This window comes from Sebastes fasciatus, chromosome 1 (genome assembly GCF_043250625.1).
Source record: "Sebastes fasciatus isolate fSebFas1 chromosome 1, fSebFas1.pri, whole genome shotgun sequence".
Taxonomy (NCBI): Eukaryota; Metazoa; Chordata; class Actinopteri; order Perciformes; family Sebastidae; genus Sebastes; species Sebastes fasciatus.
In genome coordinates this window covers 41,493,610-41,512,986 of record NC_133795.1, presented here as the reverse complement: position 1 = coordinate 41,512,986, position 19,377 = coordinate 41,493,610, and the positions used below count along the sequence as shown (strand labels likewise).

The window sequence follows — 19,377 nt, the reverse complement described above, 5'->3', positions numbered from 1 at the left end:
ACGATGACATCACTGTAATACATAAAACGATATGTATGAATATTCGAAATGGTATATGAAAAACTAAATTTATTAAATTCTTATGTTGTTCACCCAGGGCGAGGCTCAGCCATTGCACTCCGGTTGTGCTGACCCCTGTGAATTCCCCAAATGTGGGAATCTCAACTGCATAATTTCTGGTAGTGGGGGACTGCGTTCGCGCTCTCCCCTGATCATTATGTCCAATGAAAGGAGTCCTCGGCTGCGATGGACTTAAATGTGCTGCGCAGCATGCTAATATCCAGCTTCCCAGTCAGCGTGGTTGTGGCAATGTTCATTTTGAGGGTTTTGGATTCTTTTACAGTATGTCCAGAAAACTGGCTGTGTTGCTGTGCAGCAGTGTCTGGTGTACGCTGTGAAGCTGTGTGTTGAGCAATGCCAGTTGCCCGTGATCCCCATGACAGCAAGAAGTGGGTGTGGTCTTTTGGATGGGACCAAATCATTTGTGTGTACTCCTCTCCGAGTTTGCTCTTTCTTTGTGGAAGAAATGTATTCTAAACCTTCTTCCATTGCTAGCATGCTTGGGTTTAAGGTTTTGTGCTGTTGCTGGGCTGTGTTTTCTTTCTTAGAGGCAGAAACAGCTTGCCAAGGTGAGCTAGTGCTAAAGGCACTGAACTCTAGGATTTTGCGCTGTTGCAACTGTCAGCCAGGGTGCTGACCACCCTGTCTCTGACTCATCCAACTCATACTTACCTGGCTGGGGAGATACAATGATCAAGTATGTTGTTCACCCAGGGCGAGGCTCAGCCATTGCACTCCGGTTGTGCTGACCCCTGTGAATTCCCAAAATGTGGGAATCTCAACTGCATAATTTCTGGTAGTGGGGGACTGCGTTCGCGCTCTCCCCTGATCATTATGTCCAAGTTAAATGAAAGGGGTCCTCGGCTGCGATGTACTTTAATGTGCTGCGCAGCATGCTAATATCCAGCTTCCTAGTCAGTGTGATTGCGGCAATGTTCATTCTGAGGCCTTTGGATACTTTTGCAGTATGTCCAGAAAAGTGGCAGTGTTGCTGTGCAGCAGTGACTGGTGTACGTTGTGAACCTGTGTGTTGAGCAATGCCAGTTGCATCCAACTCAAATTTACCTGGCAGGGGAGATACAATGATCAAGTATTTTATGACAATCATTTTTTTTTAAAGATAAAAACAAATACAGATTAATACCAACCACATTCTTGAAAAGAAGCATTATTTTGAAGAAAAAAAGATTTATGTAACAAATAACCAACTGAGTAGAGATTGTCAACTGTGACTGTATTGTAGTAACACGCTTCAAGTGTCAACCCAAACTAGCCAAATTTTTCAGAATGTGTGACAACATCAAAGGACGATGACATCACATCAAAGGACGATGACATCACTGTAATACATAAAACGATATGTATGAATATTCGAAATGGTATATGAAAAACTAAATTTATTAAATTCTTATGTTGTTCACCCAGGGCGAGGCTCAGCCATTGCACTCCGGTTGTGCTGACCCCTGTGAATTCCCCAAATGTGGGAATCTCAACTGCATAATTTCTGGTAGTGGGGGACTGCGTTCGCGCTCTCCCCTGATCATTATGTCCAATGAAAGGAGTCCTCGGCTGCGATGGACTTAAATGTGCTGCGCAGCATGCTAATATCCAGCTTCCCAGTCAGCGTGATTGTGGCAATGTTCATTTTGAGGCTTTTGGATTCTTTTACAGTATGTCCAGAAAACTGGCTGTGTTGCTGTGCAGCAGTGTCTGGTGTACGCTGTGAAGCTGTGTGTTGAGCAATGCCAGTTGCCCGTGATCCCCATGACAGCAAGAAGTGGGTGTGGTCTTTTGGATGGGACCAAATCATTTGTGTGTACTCCTCTCCGAGGTTGCTCTTTCTTTGTGGAAGAAATGTATTCTAAACCTTCTTCCATTGCTAGCATGCTTGGGTTTAAGGTTTTGTGCTGTTGCTGGGCTGTGTTTTCTTTCTTAGAGGCAGAAACAGCTTGCCAAGGTGAGCTAGTGCTAAAGGCACTGAACTCTAGGATTTTGCGCTGTTGCAACTGTCAGCCAGGGTGCTGTGTCTGAGAATGACCACCCTGTCTCTGACTCATCCAACTCATACTTACCTGGCAGGGGAGATACAATGATCAAGTATGTTGTTCACCCAGGGCGAGGCTCAGCCATTGCACTCCGGTTGTGCTGACCCCTGTGAATTCCCCAAATGTGGGAATCTCAACTGCATAATTTCTGGTAGTGGGGGACTGCGTTCGCGCTCTCCCCTGATCATTATGTCCAAGTTAAATGAAAGGAGTCCTCGGCTGCGATGTACTTTAATGTGCTGCGCAGCATGCTAATATCCAGCTTCCTAGTCAGTGTGATTGCGGCAATGTTCATTCTGAGGCCTTTGGATACTTTTGCAGTATGTCCAGAAAAGTGGCAGTGTTGCTGTGCAGCAGTGACTGGTGTATGTTGTGAACCTGTGTGTTGAGCAATGCCAGTTGCATCCAACTCAAATTTACTTGGCAGGGGAGATACAATGATCAAGTATTTTATGACAATCATTTTTTTTTAAAGATAAAAACAAATACAGATTAATACCAACCACATTCTTGAAAAGAAGCATTATTTTGAAGAAAAAAAGATTTATGTAACAAATAACCAACTGAGTAGAGATTGTCAACTGTGACTGTATTGTAGTAACACGCTTCAAGTGTCAACCCAAACTAGCCAAATTTTTCAGAATGTGTGACAACATCAAAGGACGATGACATCACATCAAAGGACGATGACATCACTGTAATACATAAAACGATATGTATGAATATTCGAAATGGTATATGAAAAACTAAATTTATTAAATTCTTATGTTGTTCACCCAGGGCGAGGCTCAGCCATTGCACTCCGGTTGTGCTGACCCCTGTGAATTCCCCAAATGTGGGAATCTCAACTGCATAATTTCTGGTAGTGGGGGACTGCGTTCGCGCTCTCCCCTGATCATTATGTCCAATGAAAGGAGTCCTCGGCTGCGATGGACTTAAATGTGCTGCGCAGCATGCTAATATCCAGCTTCCCAGTCAGCGTGATTGTGGCAATGTTCATTTTGAGGGTTTTGGATTCTTTTACAGTATGTCCAGAAAACTGGCTGTGTTGCTGTGCAGCAGTGTCTGGTGTACGCTGTGAAGCTGTGTGTTGAGCAATGCCAGTTGCCCGTGATCCCCATGACAGCAAGAAGTGGGTGTGGTCTTTTGGATGGGACCAAATCATTTGTGTGTACTCCTCTCCGAGGTTGCTCTTTCTTTGTGGAAGAAATGTATTCTAAACCTTCTTCTATTGCTAGCATGCTTGGGTTTAAGGTTTTGTGCTGTTGCTGGGCTGTGTTTTCTTTCTTAGAGGCAGAAACAGCTTGCCAAGGTGAGCTAGTCCTAAAGGCACTGAACTCTAGGATTTTGCGCTGTTGCAACTGTCAGCCAGGGTGCTGTGTCTGAGAATGACCACCCTGTCTCTGACTCATCCAACTCATACTTACCTGGCTGGGGAGATACAATGATCAAGTATGTTGTTCACCCAGGGCGAGGCTCAGCCATTGCACTCCGGTTGTGCTGACCCCTGTGAATTCCCAAAATGTGGGAATCTCAACTGCATAATTTCTGGTAGTGGGGGACTGCGTTCGCGCTCTCCCCTGATCATTATGTCCAAGTTAAATGAAAGGAGTCCTCGGCTGCGATGTACTTTAATGTGCTGCGCAGCATGCTAATATCCAGCTTCCTAGTCAGTGTGATTGCGGCAATGTTCATTCTGAGGCCTTTGGATACTTTTGCAGTATGTCCAGAAAAGTGGCAGTGTTGCTGTGCAGCAGTGACTGGTGTACGTTGTGAACCTGTGTGTTGAGCAATGCCAGTTGCATCCAACTCAAATTTACCTGGCAGGGGAGATACAATGATCAAGTATTTTATGACAATCATTTTTTTTTAAAGATAAAAACAAATACAGATTAATACCAACCACATTCTTGAAAAGAAGCATTATTTTGAAGAAAAAAAGATTTATGTAACAAATAACCAACTGAGTAGAGATTGTCAACTGTGACTGTATTGTAGTAACACGCTTCAAGTGTCAACCCAAACTAGCCAAATTTTTCAGAATGTGTGACAACATCAAAGGACGATGACATCACTGTAATACATAAAACGATATGTATGAATATTCGAAATGGTATATGAAAAACTAAATTTATTAAATTCTTATGTTGTTCACCCAGGGCGAGGCTCAGCCATTGCACTCCGGTTGTGCTGACCCCTGTGAATTCCCCAAATGTGGGAATCTCAACTGCATAATTTCTGGTAGTGGGGGACTGCGTTCGCGCTCTCCCCTGATCATTATGTCCAATGAAAGGAGTCCTCGGCTGCGATGGACTTAAATGTGCTGCGCAGCATGCTAATATCCAGCTTCCCAGTCAGCGTGATTGTGGCAATGTTCATTTTGAGGCTTTTGGATTCTTTTACAGTATGTCCAGAAAACTGGCTGTGTTGCTGTGCAGCAGTGTCTGGTGTACGCTGTGAAGCTGTGTGTTGAGCAATGCCAGTTGCCCGTGATCCCCATGACAGCAAGAAGTGGGTGTGGTCTTTTGGATGGGACCAAATAATTTGTGTGTACTCCTCTCCGAGGTTGCTCTTTCTTTGTGGAAGAAATGTATTCTAAACCTTCTTCCATTGCTAGCATGCTTGGGTTTAAGGTTTTGTGCTGTTGCTGGGCTGTGTTTTCTTTCTTAGAGGCAGAAACAGCTTGCCAAGGTGAGCTAGTGCTAAAGGCACTGAACTCTAGGATTTTGCGCTGTTGCAACTGTCAGCCAGGGTGCTGTGTCTGAGAATGACCACCCTGTCTCTGACTCATCCAACTCATACTTACCTGGCAGGGGAGATACAATGATCAAGTATGTTGTTCACCCAGGGCGAGGCTCAGCCATTGCACTCCGGTTGTGCTGACCCCTGTGAATTCCCCAAATGTGGGAATCTCAACTGCATAATTTCTGGTAGTGGGGGACTGCGTTCGCGCTCTCCCCTGATCATTATGTCCAAGTTAAATGAAAGGAGTCCTCGGCTGCGATGTACTTTAATGTGCTGCGCAGCATGCTAATATCCAGCTTCCTAGTCAGTGTGATTGCGGCAATGTTCATTTTGAGGCCTTTGGATACTTTTGCAGTATGTCCAGAAAAGTGGCAGTGTTGCTGTGCAGCAGTGACTGGTGTACGTTGTGAACCTGTGTGTTGAGCAATGCCAGTTGCATCCAACTCAAATTTACCTGGCAGGGGAGATACAATGATCAAGTATTTTATGACAATCATTTTTTTTTAAAGATAAAAACAAATACAGATTAATACCAACCACATTCTTGAAAAGAAGCATTATTTTGAAGAAAAAATGATTTATGTAACAAATAACCAACTGAGTAGAGATTGTCAACTGTGACTGTATTGTAGTAACACGCTTCAAGTGTCAACCCAAACTAGCCAAATTTTTCAGAATGTGTGACATCACATCAAAGGACGATGACATCACTGTAATACATAAAACGATATGTATGAATATTCGAAATGGTATATGAAAAACTAAATTTATTAAATTCTTATGTTGTTCACCCAGGGCGAGGCTCAGCCATTGCACTCCGGTTGTGCTGACCCCTGTGAATTCCCCAAATGTGGGAATCTCAACTGCATAATTTCTGGTAGTGGGGGACTGCGTTCGCGCTCTCCCCTGATCATTATGTCCAATGCAAGGAGTCCTCGGCTGCGATGGACTTAAATGTGCTGCGCAGCATGCTAATATCCAGCTTCCCAGTCAGCGTGATTGTGGCAATGTTCATTTTGAGGCCTTTGGATTCTTTTACAGTATGTCCAGAAAACTGGCTGTGTTGCTGTGCAGCAGTGTCTGGTGTACGCTGTGAAGCTGTGTGTTGAGCAATGCCAGTTGCCCGTGATCCCCATGACAGCAAGAAGTGGGTGTGGTCTTTTGGATGGGACCAAATCATTTGTGTGTACTCCTCTCCGAGGTTGCTCTTTCTTTGTGGAAGAAATGTATTCTAAACCTTCTTCCATTGCTAGCATGCTTGGGTTTAAGGTTTTGTGCTGTTGCTGGGCTGTGTTTTCTTTCTTAGAGGCAGAAACAGCTTGCCAAGGTGAGCTAGTGCTAAAGGCACTGAACTCTAGGATTTTGCGCTGTTGCAACTGTCAGCCAGGGTGCTGTGTCTGAGAATGACCACCCTGTCTCTGACTCATCCAACTCATACTTACCTGGCTGGGGAGATACAATGATCAAGTATGTTGTTCACCCAGGGTGAGGCTCAGCCATTGCACTCCGGTTGTGCTGACCCCTGTGAATTCCCCAAATGTGGGAATCTCAACTGCATAATTTCTGGTAGTGGGGGACTGCGTTCGCGCTCTCCCCTGATCATTATGTCCAAGTTAAATGAAAGGAGTCCTCGGCTGCGATGTACTTTAATGTGCTGCGCAGCATGCTAATATCCAGCTTCCTAGTCAGTGTGATTGCGGCAATGTTCATTCTGAGGCCTTAGGATACTTTTGCAGTATGTCCAGAAAAGTGGCAGTGTTGCTGTGCAGCAGTGACTGGTGTACGTTGTGAACCTGTGTGTTGAGCAATGCCAGTTGCATCCAACTCAAATTTACCTGGCAGGGGAGATACAATGATCAAGTATTTTATGACAATCATTTTTTTTTAAAGATAAAAACAAATACAGATTAATACCAACCACATTCTTGAAAAGAAGCATTATTTTGAAGAAAAAATGATTTATGTAACAAATAACCAACTGAGTAGAGATTGTCAACTGTGACTGTATTGTAGTAACACGCTTCAAGTGTCAACCCAAACTAGCCAAATTTTTCAGAATGTGTGACAACATCAAAGGACGATGACATCACTGTAATACATAAAACGATATGTATGAATATTCGAAATGGTATATGAAAAACTAAATTTATCAAATTCTTATGTTGTTCACCCAGGGCGAGGCTCAGCCATTGCACTCCGGTTGTGCTGACCCCTGTGAATTCCCCAAATGTGGGAATCTCAACTGCATAATTTCTGGTAGTGGGGGACTGCGTTCGCACTCTCCCCTGATCATTATGTCCAATGCAAGGAGTCCTCGGCTGCGATGGACTTAAATGTGCTGCGCAGCATGCTAATATCCAGCTTCCCAGTCAGCGTGATTGTGGCAATGTTCATTTTGAGGCCTTTGGATTCTTTTACAGTATGTCCAGAAAACTGGCTGTGTTGCTGTGCAGCAGTGTCTGGTGTACGCTGTGAAGCTGTGTGTTGAGCAATGCCAGTTGCCCGTGATCCCCATGACAGCAAGAAGTGGGTGTGGTCTTTTGGATGGGACCAAATCATTTGTGTGTACTCCTCTCCGAGGTTGCTCTTTCTTTGTGGAAGAAATGTATTCTAAACCTTCTTCCATTGCTAGCATGCTTGGGTTTAAGGTTTTGTGCTGTTGCTGGGCTGTGTTTTCTTTCTTAGAGGCAGAAACAGCTTGCCAAGGTGAGCTAGTGCTAAAGGCACTGAACTCTAGGATTTTGCGCTGTTGCAACTGTCAGCCAGGGTGCTGTGTCTGAGAATGACCACCCTGTCTCTGACTCATCCAACTCATACTTACCTGGCAGGGGAGATACAATGATCAAGTATGTTGTTCACCCAGGGCGAGGCTCAGCCATTGCACTCCGGTTGTGCTGACCCCTGTGAATTCCCCAAATGTGGGAATCTCAACTGCATAATTTCTGGTAGTGGGGGACTGCGTTCGCGCTCTCCCCTGATCATTATGTCCAAGTTAAATGAAAGGAGTCCTCGGCTGCGATGTACTTTAATGTGCTGCGCAGCATGCTAATATCCAGCTTCCTAGTCAGTGTGATTGCGGCAATGTTCATTCTGAGGCCTTTGGATACTTTTGCAGTATGTCCAGAAAAGTGGCAGTGTTGCTGTGCAGCAGTGACTGGTGTATGTTGTGAACCTGTGTGTTGAGCAATGCCAGTTGCATCCAACTCAAATTTACTTGGCAGGGGAGATACAATGATCAAGTATTTTATGACAATCATTTTTTTTTAAAGATAAAAACAAATACAGATTAATACCAACCACATTCTTGAAAAGAAGCATTATTTTGAAGAAAAAAAGATTTATGTAACAAATAACCAACTGAGTAGAGATTGTCAACTGTGACTGTATTGTAGTAACACGCTTCAAGTGTCAACCCAAACTAGCCAAATTTTTCAGAATGTGTGACAACATCAAAGGACGATGACATCACATCAAAGGACGATGACATCACTGTAATACATAAAACGATATGTATGAATATTCGAAATGGTATATGAAAAACTAAATTTATTAAATTCTTATGTTGTTCACCCAGGGCGAGGCTCAGCCATTGCACTCCGGTTGTGCTGACCCCTGTGAATTCCCCAAATGTGGGAATCTCAACTGCATAATTTCTGGTAGTGGGGGACTGCGTTCGCGCTCTCCCCTGATCATTATGTCCAATGAAAGGAGTCCTCGGCTGCGATGGACTTAAATGTGCTGCGCAGCATGCTAATATCCAGCTTCCCAGTCAGCGTGATTGTGGCAATGTTCATTTTGAGGGTTTTGGATTCTTTTACAGTATGTCCAGAAAACTGGCTGTGTTGCTGTGCAGCAGTGTCTGGTGTACGCTGTGAAGCTGTGTGTTGAGCAATGCCAGTTGCCCGTGATCCCCATGACAGCAAGAAGTGGGTGTGGTCTTTTGGATGGGACCAAATCATTTGTGTGTACTCCTCTCCGAGGTTGCTCTTTCTTTGTGGAAGAAATGTATTCTAAACCTTCTTCTATTGCTAGCATGCTTGGGTTTAAGGTTTTGTGCTGTTGCTGGGCTGTGTTTTCTTTCTTAGAGGCAGAAACAGCTTGCCAAGGTGAGCTAGTCCTAAAGGCACTGAACTCTAGGATTTTGCGCTGTTGCAACTGTCAGCCAGGGTGCTGTGTCTGAGAATGACCACCCTGTCTCTGACTCATCCAACTCATACTTACCTGGCAGGGGAGATACAATGATCAAGTATGTTGTTCACCCAGGGCGAGGCTCAGCCATTGCACTCCGGTTGTGCTGACCCCTGTGAATTCCCCAAATGTGGGAATCTCAACTGCATAATTTCTGGTAGTGGGGGACTGCGTTCGCGCTCTCCCCTGATCATTATGTCCAAGTTAAATGAAAGGAGTCCTCGGCTGCGATGGACTTAAATGTGCTGCGCAGCATGCTAATATCCAGCTTCCTAGTCAGTGTGATTGCGGCAATGTTCATTTTGAGGCCTTTGGATACTTTTGCAGTATGTCCAGAAAAGTGGCAGTGTTGCTGTGCAGCAGTGACTGGTGTACGTTGTGAACCTGTGTGTTGAGCAATGCCAGTTGCATCCAACTCAAATTTACTTGGCAGGGGAGATACAATGATCAAGTATTTTATGACAATCATTTTTTTTTAAAGATAAAAACAAATACAGATTAATACCAACCACATTCTTGAAAAGAAGCATTATTTTGAAGAAAAAAAGATTTATGTAACAAATAACCAACTGAGTAGAGATTGTCAACTGTGACTGTATTGTAGTAACACGCTTCAAGTGTCAACCCAAACTAGCCAAATTTTTCAGAATGTGTGACAACATCAAAGGACGATGACATCACATCAAAGGACGATGACATCACTGTAATACATAAAACGATATGTATGAATATTCGAAATGGTATATGAAAAACTAAATTTATTAAATTCTTATGTTGTTCACCCAGGGCGAGGCTCAGCCATTGCACTCCGGTTGTGCTGACCCCTGTGAATTCCCCAAATGTGGGAATCTCAACTGCATAATTTCTGGTAGTGGGGGACTGCGTTCGCGCTCTCCCCTGATCATTATGTCCAATGAAAGGAGTCCTCGGCTGCGATGGACTTAAATGTGCTGCGCAGCATGCTAATATCCAGCTTCCCAGTCAGCGTGATTGTGGCAATGTTCATTTTGAGGGTTTTGGATTCTTTTACAGTATGTCCAGAAAACTGGCTGTGTTGCTGTGCAGCAGTGTCTGGTGTACGCTGTGAAGCTGTGTGTTGAGCAATGCCAGTTGCCCGTGATCCCCATGACAGCAAGAAGTGGGTGTGGTCTTTTGGATGGGACCAAATCATTTGTGTGTACTCCTCTCCGAGGTTGCTCTTTCTTTGTGGAAGAAATGTATTCTAAACCTTCTTCTATTGCTAGCATGCTTGGGTTTAAGGTTTTGTGCTGTTGCTGGGCTGTGTTTTCTTTCTTAGAGGCAGAAACAGCTTGCCAAGGTGAGCTAGTCCTAAAGGCACTGAACTCTAGGATTTTGCGCTGTTGCAACTGTCAGCCAGGGTGCTGTGTCTGAGAATGACCACCCTGTCTCTGACTCATCCAACTCATACTTACCTGGCAGGGGAGATACAATGATCAAGTATGTTGTTCACCCAGGGCGAGGCTCAGCCATTGCACTCCGGTTGTGCTGACCCCTGTGAATTCCCCAAATGTGGGAATCTCAACTGCATAATTTCTGGTAGTGGGGGACTGCGTTCGCGCTCTCCCCTGATCATTATGTCCAAGTTAAATGAAAGGAGTCCTCGGCTGCGATGGACTTAAATGTGCTGCGCAGCATGCTAATATCCAGCTTCCTAGTCAGTGTGATTGCGGCAATGTTCATTTTGAGGCCTTTGGATACTTTTGCAGTATGTCCAGAAAAGTGGCAGTGTTGCTGTGCAGCAGTGACTGGTGTACGTTGTGAACCTGTGTGTTGAGCAATGCCAGTTGCATCCAACTCAAATTTACTTGGCAGGGGAGATACAATGATCAAGTATTTTATGACAATCATTTTTTTTTAAAGATAAAAACAAATACAGATTAATACCAACCACATTCTTGAAAAGAAGCATTATTTTGAAGAAAAAAAGATTTATGTAACAAATAACCAACTGAGTAGAGATTGTCAACTGTGACTGTATTGTAGTAACACGCTTCAAGTGTCAACCCAAACTAGCCAAATTTTTCAGAATGTGTGACAACATCAAAGGACGATGACATCACATCAAAGGACAATGACATCACTGTAATACATAAAACGATATGTATGAATATTCAAAATAGTATATGAAAAACTAAATTTATTAAATTCTTATGTTGTTCACCCAGGGCGAGGCTCAGCCATTGCACTCCGGTTGTGCTGACCCCTGTGAATTCCCCAAATGTGGGAATCTCAACTGCATAATTTCTGGTAGTGGGGGACTGCGTTCGCGCTCTCCCCTGATCATTATGTCCAATGAAAGGAGTCCTCGGCTGCGATGGACTTAAATGTGCTGCGCAGCAGGCTAATATCCAGCTTCCCAGTCAGCGTGATTGTGGCAATGTTCATTTTGAGGGTTTTGGATTCTTTTACAGTATGTCCAGAAAACTGGCTGTGTTGCTGTGCAGCAGTGTCTGGTGTACGCTGTGAAGCTGTGTGTTGAGCAATGCCAGTTGCCCGTGATCCCCATGACAGCAAGAAGTGGGTGTGGTCTTTTGGATGGGACCAAATCATTTGTGTGTACTCCTCTCCGAGTTTGCTCTTTCTTTGTGGAAGAAATGTATTCTAAACCTTCTTCCATTGCTAGCATGCTTGGGTTTAAGGTTTTGTGCTGTTGCTGGGCTGTGTTTTCTTTCTTAGAGGCAGAAACAGCTTGCCAAGGTGAGCTCGTGCTAAAGGCACTGAACTCTAGGATTTTGCGCTGTTGCAACTGTCAGCCAGGGTGCTGACCACCCTGTCTCTGACTCATCCAACTCATACTTACCTGGCTGGGGAGATACAATGATCAAGTATGTTGTTCACCCAGGGCGAGGCTCAGCCATTGCACTCCGGTTGTGCTGACCCCTGTGAATTCCCAAAATGTGGGAATCTCAACTGCATAATTTCTGGTAGTGGGGGACTGCGTTCGCGCTCTCCCCTGATCATTATGTCCAAGTTAAATGAAAGGAGTCCTCGGCTGCGATGTACTTTAATGTGCTGCGCAGCATGCTAATATCCAGCTTCCTAGTCAGTGTGATTGCGGCAATGTTCATTCTGAGGCCTTTGGATACTTTTGCAGTATGTCCAGAAAAGTGGCAGTGTTGCTGTGCAGCAGTGACTGGTGTACGTTGTGAACCTGTGTGTTGAGCAATGCCAGTTGCATCCAACTCAAATTTACCTGGCAGGGGAGATACAATGATCAAGTATTTTATGACAATCATTTTTTTTTAAAGATAAAAACAAATACAGATTAATACCAACCACATTCTTGAAAAGAAGCATTATTTTGAAGAAAAAAAGATTTATGTAACAAATAACCAACTGAGTAGAGATTGTCAACTGTGACTGTATTGTAGTAACACGCTTCAAGTGTCAACCCAAACTAGCCAAATTTTTCAGAATGTGTGACAACATCAAAGGACGATGACATCACATCAAAGGACGATGACATCACTGTAATACATAAAACGATATGTATGAATATTCGAAATGGTATATGAAAAACTAAATTTATTAAATTCTTATGTTGTTCACCCAGGGCGAGGCTCAGCCATTGCACTCCGGTTGTGCTGACCCCTGTGAATTCCCCAAATGTGTGAATCTCAACTGCATAATTTCTGGTAGTGGGGGACTGCGTTCGCGCTCTCCCCTGATCATTATGTCCAATGCAAGGAGTCCTCGGCTGCGATGGACTTAAATGTGCTGCGCAGCATGCTAATATCCAGCTTCCCAGTCAGCGTGATTGTGGCAATGTTCATTTTGAGGCCTTTGGATTCTTTTACAGTATGTCCAGAAAACTGGCTGTGTTGCTGTGCAGCAGTGTCTGGTGTACGCTGTGAAGCTGTGTGTTGAGCAATGCCAGTTGCCCGTGATCCCCATGACAGCAAGAAGTGGGTGTGGTCTTTTGGATGGGACCAAATCATTTGTGTGTACTCCTCTCCGAGGTTGCTCTTTCTTTGTGGAAGAAATGTATTCTAAACCTTCTTCCATTGCTAGCATGCTTGGGTTTAAGGTTTTGTGCTGTTGCTGGGCTGTGTTTTCTTTCTTAGAGGCAGAAACAGCTTGCCAAGGTGAGCTAGTGCTAAAGGCACTGAACTCTAGGATTTTGCGCTGTTGCAACTGTCAGCCAGGGTGCTGTGTCTGAGAATGACCACCCTGTCTCTGACTCATCCAACTCATACTTACCTGGCTGGGGAGATACAATGATCAAGTATGTTGTTCACCCAGGGCGAGGCTAAGCCATTGCACTCCGGTTGTGCTGACCCCTGTGAATTCCCCAAATGTGGGAATCTCAACTGCATAATTTCTGGTAGTGGGGGACTGCGTTCGCGCTCTCCCCTGATCATTATGTCCAAGTTAAATGAAAGGAGTCCTCGGCTGCGATGTACTTTAATGTGCTGCGCAGCATGCTAATATCCAGCTTCCTAGTCAGTGTGATTGCGGCAATGTTCATTCTGAGGCCTTTGGATACTTTTGCAGTATGTCCAGAAAAGTGGCAGTGTTGCTGTGCAGCAGTGACTGGTGTACGTTGTGAACCTGTGTGTTGAGCAATGCCAGTTGCATCCAACTCAAATTTACCTGGCAGGGGAGATACAATGATCAAGTATTTTATGACAATCATTTTTTTTTAAAGATAAAAACAAATACAGATTAATACCAACCACATTCTTGAAAAGAAGCATTATTTTGAAGAAAAAATTATTTATGTAACAAATAACCAACTGAGTAGAGATTGTCAACTGTGACTGTATTGTAGTAACACGCTTCAAGTGTCAACCCAAACTAGCCAAATTTTTCAGAATGTGTGACAACATCAAAGGACGATGACATCACATCAAAGGACGATGACATCACTGTAATACATAAAACGATATGTATGAATATTCGAAATGGTATATGAAAAACTAAATTTATTAAATTCTTATGTTGTTCACCCAGGGCGAGGCTCAGCCATTGCACTCCGGTTGTGCTGACCCCTGTGAATTCCCCAAATGTGTGAATCTCAACTGCATAATTTCTGGTAGTGGGGGACTGCGTTCGCGCTCTCCCCTGATCATTATGTCCAAGTTAAATGAAAGGAGTCCTCGGCTGCGATGGACTTTAATGTGCTGCGCAGCATGCTAATATCCAGCTTCCTAGTCAGTGTGATTTTCAGATCAATGTTCATTCTGAGGCCTTTGGATACTTTTGCAGTATGTCCAGAAAAGTGGCAGTGTTGCTGTGCAGCAGTGACTGGTGTACGTTGTGAACCTGTGTGTTGAGCAATGCCAGTTGCATCCAACTCAAATTTACCTGGCAGGGGAGATACAATGATCAAGTACAGATACAGATACACATACAGAGAGCTTTATTTATCCCCGAAGGGCAATTCAGTTTCTGCAGTCCACCGAAACATATACACACATTCATATTGCACAATCATCATTGACAGAGGGAACACAGTAGGTGGCATATGGGTAGGTGCAGAACAATAAAAGTACAAGATTAAAAATTAAAAATCTTCGCAATAAAAACAATGAATACAAGAATAAAAACGAGACGAGATAAAAGAATAACGGAATAAATAAATAATTAGAATAGAATAAAGTGCCAAGAGTATTTGCACATCTCAAATTGTATTCCAAGAATGTACCTAATGCAAACACAGACAACCGTTATGTGGTTAGTGCAAAATAATTGTACATTCAAAGTAAATAAAACATTTTTTGTTGTCGTTCATTCATGATAGTTACTCTGCGTTCAGCAGTGTAATGGCGGAAGGAATGAATGACTTGGAGTAGCGGTTTGTCTTTCTGTGAGGCGGCAGATAGCGCCGTCCTGAAGGCAGTAGTGTGAACTCACTAGACAGGATTTGGTTGTGATTAATAATGTTTTTGGCCTTCTGGAGGACACGTTTCTCCCAGAGAGAGTTTAAGTTGCTCTGCTGGGCTCCGATGATTTTGGAGCAGACTTTCACAATGTTATTTAGGCAATTCCTGTCCTTCATAGACAAACCGTTAAACCAGCAAATAAATGAAAAGGTTAAAAGGCTCTCAACATATGACAAGTAGACAGTGCACAGGATAGATCTACTCACAACAAAGGAGTTGATTTTACGCAGCAAATGAATTCTCTGTTGGCTTCGTTTAACAATGGACTCAGTGTTTACATCGAACTTGAGATGAGAGTCAAACACTGTGCCCAGGTACTTATAAGAGTCCACGATGTCAACATCCTCGCCATGAATTATACTCTGAGTGGGATTAATCTTGTTTTTCCTAAAGTCAATCACAAGTTCTTTAGTTTTTGAGACATTAAGATCAAGATAATTTTTGTCACACCACTCGACAAAGGCAGGAAGAGCACAGCCATGATCTGACTCTGCCCCCTGTAGGAGCGACAGGAGTGCAGTGTCGTCTGAAAATTTCACTAATAAGCTGCCCTCCTTAGAAGACCTGCAGCTATCTGTGTACAAAATAAAAAGCAATGGCGAAAGGACGCAGCCTTGCGGAGAACCTGTATTAGAGACCGAGGTATTAGACATAATACCTCGTATTTTATGACAATCATTTTTTATGACAATCATTTTTTTTTAAAGATAAAAACAAATACAGATTAATACCAACCACATTCTTGAAAAGAAGCATTATTTTGAAGAAAAAATGATTTATGTAACAAATAACCAACTGAGTAGAGATTGTCAACTGTGACTGTATTGTAGTAACACGCTTCAAGTGTCAACCCAAACTAGCCAAATTTTTCAGAATGTGTGACAACATCAAAGGACGATGACATCACATCAAAGGACGATGACATCACTGTAATACATAAAACGATATGTATGAATATTCGAAATGGTATATGAAAAACTAAATTTATTAAATTCTTATGTTGTTCACCCAGGGCGAGGCTCAGCCATTGCACTCCGGTTGTGCTGACCCCTGTGAATTCCCCAAATGTGGGAATCTCAACTGCATAATTTCTGGTAGTGGGGGACTGCGTTCGCGCTCTCCCCTGATCATTATGTCCAATGCAAGGAGTCCTCGGCTGCGATGGACTTAAATGTGCTGCGCAGCATGCTAATATCCAGCTTCCCAGTCAGCGTGATTGTGGCAATGTTCATTTTGAGGCCTTTGGATTCTTTTACAGTATGTCCAGAAAACTGGCTGTGTTGCTGTGCAGCAGTGTCTGGTGTACGCTGTGAAGCTGTGTGTTGAGCAATGCCAGTTGCCCGTGATCCCCATGACAGCAAGAAGTGGGTGTGGTCTTTTGGATGGGACCAAATCATTTGTGTGTACTCCTCTCCGAGGTTGCTCTTTCTTTGTGGAAGAAATGTATTCTAAACCTTCTTCCATTGCTAGCATGCTTGGGTTTAAGGTTTTGTGCTGTTGCTGGGCTGTGTTTTCTTTCTTAGAGGCAGAAACAGCTTGCCAAGGTGAGCTAGTGCTAAAGGCACTGAACTCTAGGATTTTGCGCTGTTGCAACTGTCAGCCAGGGTGCTGTGTCTGAGAATGACCACCCTGTCTCTGACTCATCCAACTCATACTTACCTGGCAGGGGAGATACAATGATCAAGTATGTTGTTCACCCAGGGCGAGGCTCAGCCATTGCACTCCGGTTGTGCTGACCCCTGTGAATTCCCCAAATGTGGGAATCTCAACTGCATAATTTCTGGTAGTGGAGGACTGCGTTCGCGCTCTCCCCTGATCATTATGTCCAAGTTAAATGAAAGGAGTCCTCGGCTGCGATGTACTTTAATGTGCTGCGCAGCATGCTAATATCCAGCTTCCTAGTCAGTGTGATTGCGGCAATGTTCATTCTGAGGCCTTTGGATACTTTTGCAGTATGTCCAGAAAAGTGGCAGTGTTGCTGTGCAGCAGTGACTGGTGTACGTTGTGAACCTGTGTGTTGAGCAATGCCAGTTGCATCCAACTCAAATTTACCTGGCAGGGGAGATACAATGATCAAGTATTTTATGACAATCATTTTTTTTTAAAGATAAAAACAAATACAGATTAATACCAACCACATTCTTGAAAAGAAGCATTATTTTGAAGAAAAAATTATTTATGTAACAAATAACCAACTGAGTAGAGATTGTCAACTGTGACTGTATTGTAGTAACACGCTTCAAGTGTCAACCCAAACTAGCCAAATTTTTCAGAATGTGTGACAACATCAAAGGACGATGACATCACATCAAAGGACGATGACATCACTGTAATACATAAAACGATATGTATGAATATTCGAAATGGTATATGAAAAACTAAATTTATTAAATTCTTATGTTGTTCACCCAGGGCGAGGCTCAACCATTGCACTCCGGTTGTGCTGACCCCTGTGAATTCCCCAAATGTGGGAATCTCAACTGCATAATTTCTGGTAGTGGGGGATTGCGTTCGCGCTCTCCCCTGATCATTATGTCCAATGCAAGGAGTCCTCGGCTGCGATGGACTTAAATGTGCTGCGCAGCATGCTAATATCCAGCTTCCCAGTCAGCGTGATTGTGGCAATGTTCATTTTGAGGCCTTTGGATTCTTTTACAGTATGTCCAGAAAACTGGCTGTGTTGCTGTGCAGCAGTGTCTGGTGTACGCTGTTAAGCTGTGTGTTGAGCAATGCCAGTTGCCCGTGATCCCCATGACAGCAAGAAGTGGGTGTGGTCTTTTGGATGGGACCAAATCATTTGTGTGTACTCCTCTCCGAGGTTGCTCTTTCTTTGTGGAAGAAATGTATTCTAAACCTTCTTCCATTGCTAGCATGCTTGGGTTTAAGGTTTTGTGCTGTTGCTGGGCTGTGTTTTCTTTCTTAGAGGCAGAAACAGCTTGCCAAGGTGAGCTAGTGCTAAAGGCACTGAACTCTAGGATTTTGCGCTGTTGCAACTGTCAGCCAGGGTGCTGTGTCTGAGAATGACCACCCTGTCTCTGACTCATCCAACTCATACTTACCTGGCAGGGGAGATACAATGATCAAGTATGTTGTTCACCCAGGGCGAGGCTCAGCCATTGCACTCCGGTTGTGCTGACCCCTGTGAATTCCCCAAATGTGGGAATCTCAACTGCATAATTTCTGGTAGTGGGAGACTGCGTTCGCGCTCTCCCCTGATCATTATGTCCAAGTTAAATGAAAGGAGTCCTCGGCTGCGATGTACTTTAATGTGCTGCGCAGCATGCTAATATCCAGCTTCCTAGTCAGTGTGATTGCGGCAATGTTCATTCTGAGGCCTTTGGATACTTTTGCAGTATGTCCAGAAAAGTGGCAGTGTTGCTGTGCAGCAGTGACTGGTGTACGTTGTGAACCTGTGTGTTGAGCAATGCCAGTTGCATCCAACTCAAATTTACCTGGCAGGGGAGATACAATGATCAAGTATTTTATGACAATCATTTTTTTTTAAAGATAAAAACAAATACAGATTAATACCAACCACATTCTTGAAAAGAAGCATTATTTTGAAGAAAAAATGATTTATGTAACAAATAACCAACTGAGTAGAGATTGTCAACTGTGACTGTATTGTAGTAACACGCTTCAAGTGTCAACCCAAACTAGCCAAATTTTTCAGAATGTGTGACAACATCAAAGGACGATGACATCACATCAAAGGACGATGACATCACTGTAATACATAAAACGATATGTATGAATATTCGAAATGGTATATGAAAAACTAAATTTATTAAATTCTTATGTTGTTCACCCAGGGCGAGGCTCAGCCATTGCACTCCGGTTGTGCTGACCCCTGTGAATTCCCCAAATGTGTGAATCTCAACTGCATAATTTCTGGTAGTGGGGGACTGCGTTCGCGCTCTCCCCTGATCATTATGTCCAATGCAAGGAGTCCTCGGCTGCGATGGACTTAAATGTGCTGCGCAGCATGCTAATATCCAGCTTCCTAGTCAGTGTGATTGCGGCAATGTTCATTCTGAGGCCTTTGGATACTTTTGCAGTATGTCCAGAAAAGTGGCAGTGTTGCTGTGCAGCAGTGACTGGTGTACGTTGTGAACCTGTGTTGAGCAATGCCAGTTGCATCCAACTCAAATTTACCTGGCAGGGGAGATACAATGATCAAGTATTTTATGACAATCATTTTTTTTTAAAGATAAAAACAAATACAGATTAATACCAACCACATTCTTGAAAAGAAGCATTATTTTGAAGAAAAAATGATTTATGTAACAAATAACCAACTGAGTAGAGATTGTCAACTGTGACTGTATTGTAGTAACACGCTTCAAGTGTCAACCCAAACTAGCCAAATTTTTCAGAATGTGTGACAACATCAAAGGACGATGACATCACATCAAAGGACGATGACATCACTG

At 43.5% G+C, this 19,377-nt stretch overlaps 12 non-coding genes and 14 pseudogenes across 12 annotated transcripts; all 26 read left to right on the top strand.

The window, feature by feature from the left end:
- The first annotated feature begins 76 nt into the window (after positions 1-76).
- LOC141778621 (U1 spliceosomal RNA) lies at positions 77-211 on the top strand (annotated as a pseudogene).
- Positions 212-724: 513 nt separating this feature from the next.
- Positions 725-888, top strand: LOC141780575 (U1 spliceosomal RNA). The gene has a single exon (XR_012596700.1). It is a non-coding gene; the product is annotated as a U1 spliceosomal RNA (small nuclear RNA).
- A 576-nt stretch (positions 889-1,464) lies between these two features.
- LOC141778615 (U1 spliceosomal RNA) lies at positions 1,465-1,599 on the top strand (annotated as a pseudogene).
- A 525-nt stretch (positions 1,600-2,124) lies between these two features.
- Positions 2,125-2,288, top strand: LOC141779008 (U1 spliceosomal RNA). Its single transcript, XR_012596174.1, has one exon. It is a non-coding gene; the product is annotated as a U1 spliceosomal RNA (small nuclear RNA).
- A 576-nt stretch (positions 2,289-2,864) lies between these two features.
- On the top strand, positions 2,865-2,999 carry LOC141778610 (U1 spliceosomal RNA; annotated as a pseudogene).
- A 525-nt stretch (positions 3,000-3,524) lies between these two features.
- LOC141780569 (U1 spliceosomal RNA) lies at positions 3,525-3,688 on the top strand. Its single transcript, XR_012596696.1, has one exon. It is a non-coding gene; the product is annotated as a U1 spliceosomal RNA (small nuclear RNA).
- A 555-nt stretch (positions 3,689-4,243) lies between these two features.
- LOC141778604 (U1 spliceosomal RNA) lies at positions 4,244-4,378 on the top strand (annotated as a pseudogene).
- A 525-nt stretch (positions 4,379-4,903) lies between these two features.
- Positions 4,904-5,067, top strand: LOC141778951 (U1 spliceosomal RNA). The gene has a single exon (XR_012596157.1). It is a non-coding gene; the product is annotated as a U1 spliceosomal RNA (small nuclear RNA).
- Positions 5,068-5,624: 557 nt separating this feature from the next.
- Positions 5,625-5,759, top strand: LOC141778598 (U1 spliceosomal RNA; annotated as a pseudogene).
- A 525-nt stretch (positions 5,760-6,284) lies between these two features.
- On the top strand, positions 6,285-6,448 carry LOC141780148 (U1 spliceosomal RNA). The gene has a single exon (XR_012596570.1). It is a non-coding gene; the product is annotated as a U1 spliceosomal RNA (small nuclear RNA).
- Positions 6,449-7,003: 555 nt separating this feature from the next.
- Positions 7,004-7,138, top strand: LOC141778843 (U1 spliceosomal RNA; annotated as a pseudogene).
- A 525-nt stretch (positions 7,139-7,663) lies between these two features.
- LOC141778898 (U1 spliceosomal RNA) lies at positions 7,664-7,827 on the top strand. The gene has a single exon (XR_012596149.1). It is a non-coding gene; the product is annotated as a U1 spliceosomal RNA (small nuclear RNA).
- Positions 7,828-8,403: 576 nt separating this feature from the next.
- LOC141778591 (U1 spliceosomal RNA) lies at positions 8,404-8,538 on the top strand (annotated as a pseudogene).
- A 525-nt stretch (positions 8,539-9,063) lies between these two features.
- Positions 9,064-9,227, top strand: LOC141778849 (U1 spliceosomal RNA). The gene has a single exon (XR_012596143.1). It is a non-coding gene; the product is annotated as a U1 spliceosomal RNA (small nuclear RNA).
- A 576-nt stretch (positions 9,228-9,803) lies between these two features.
- LOC141778585 (U1 spliceosomal RNA) lies at positions 9,804-9,938 on the top strand (annotated as a pseudogene).
- A 525-nt stretch (positions 9,939-10,463) lies between these two features.
- LOC141778798 (U1 spliceosomal RNA) lies at positions 10,464-10,627 on the top strand. Its single transcript, XR_012596142.1, has one exon. It is a non-coding gene; the product is annotated as a U1 spliceosomal RNA (small nuclear RNA).
- A 576-nt stretch (positions 10,628-11,203) lies between these two features.
- On the top strand, positions 11,204-11,338 carry LOC141778546 (U1 spliceosomal RNA; annotated as a pseudogene).
- Positions 11,339-11,851: 513 nt separating this feature from the next.
- On the top strand, positions 11,852-12,015 carry LOC141780563 (U1 spliceosomal RNA). The gene has a single exon (XR_012596695.1). It is a non-coding gene; the product is annotated as a U1 spliceosomal RNA (small nuclear RNA).
- Positions 12,016-12,591: 576 nt separating this feature from the next.
- On the top strand, positions 12,592-12,726 carry LOC141778882 (U1 spliceosomal RNA; annotated as a pseudogene).
- A 525-nt stretch (positions 12,727-13,251) lies between these two features.
- Positions 13,252-13,415, top strand: LOC141778480 (U1 spliceosomal RNA). Its single transcript, XR_012596082.1, has one exon. It is a non-coding gene; the product is annotated as a U1 spliceosomal RNA (small nuclear RNA).
- A 576-nt stretch (positions 13,416-13,991) lies between these two features.
- On the top strand, positions 13,992-14,126 carry LOC141778878 (U1 spliceosomal RNA; annotated as a pseudogene).
- A 1,809-nt stretch (positions 14,127-15,935) lies between these two features.
- LOC141778582 (U1 spliceosomal RNA) lies at positions 15,936-16,070 on the top strand (annotated as a pseudogene).
- A 525-nt stretch (positions 16,071-16,595) lies between these two features.
- On the top strand, positions 16,596-16,759 carry LOC141780578 (U1 spliceosomal RNA). The gene has a single exon (XR_012596701.1). It is a non-coding gene; the product is annotated as a U1 spliceosomal RNA (small nuclear RNA).
- A 576-nt stretch (positions 16,760-17,335) lies between these two features.
- On the top strand, positions 17,336-17,470 carry LOC141778540 (U1 spliceosomal RNA; annotated as a pseudogene).
- Positions 17,471-17,995: 525 nt separating this feature from the next.
- LOC141780558 (U1 spliceosomal RNA) lies at positions 17,996-18,159 on the top strand. The gene has a single exon (XR_012596692.1). It is a non-coding gene; the product is annotated as a U1 spliceosomal RNA (small nuclear RNA).
- Positions 18,160-18,735: 576 nt separating this feature from the next.
- Positions 18,736-18,870, top strand: LOC141778877 (U1 spliceosomal RNA; annotated as a pseudogene).
- Positions 18,871-19,377: the final 507 nt, after the last annotated feature.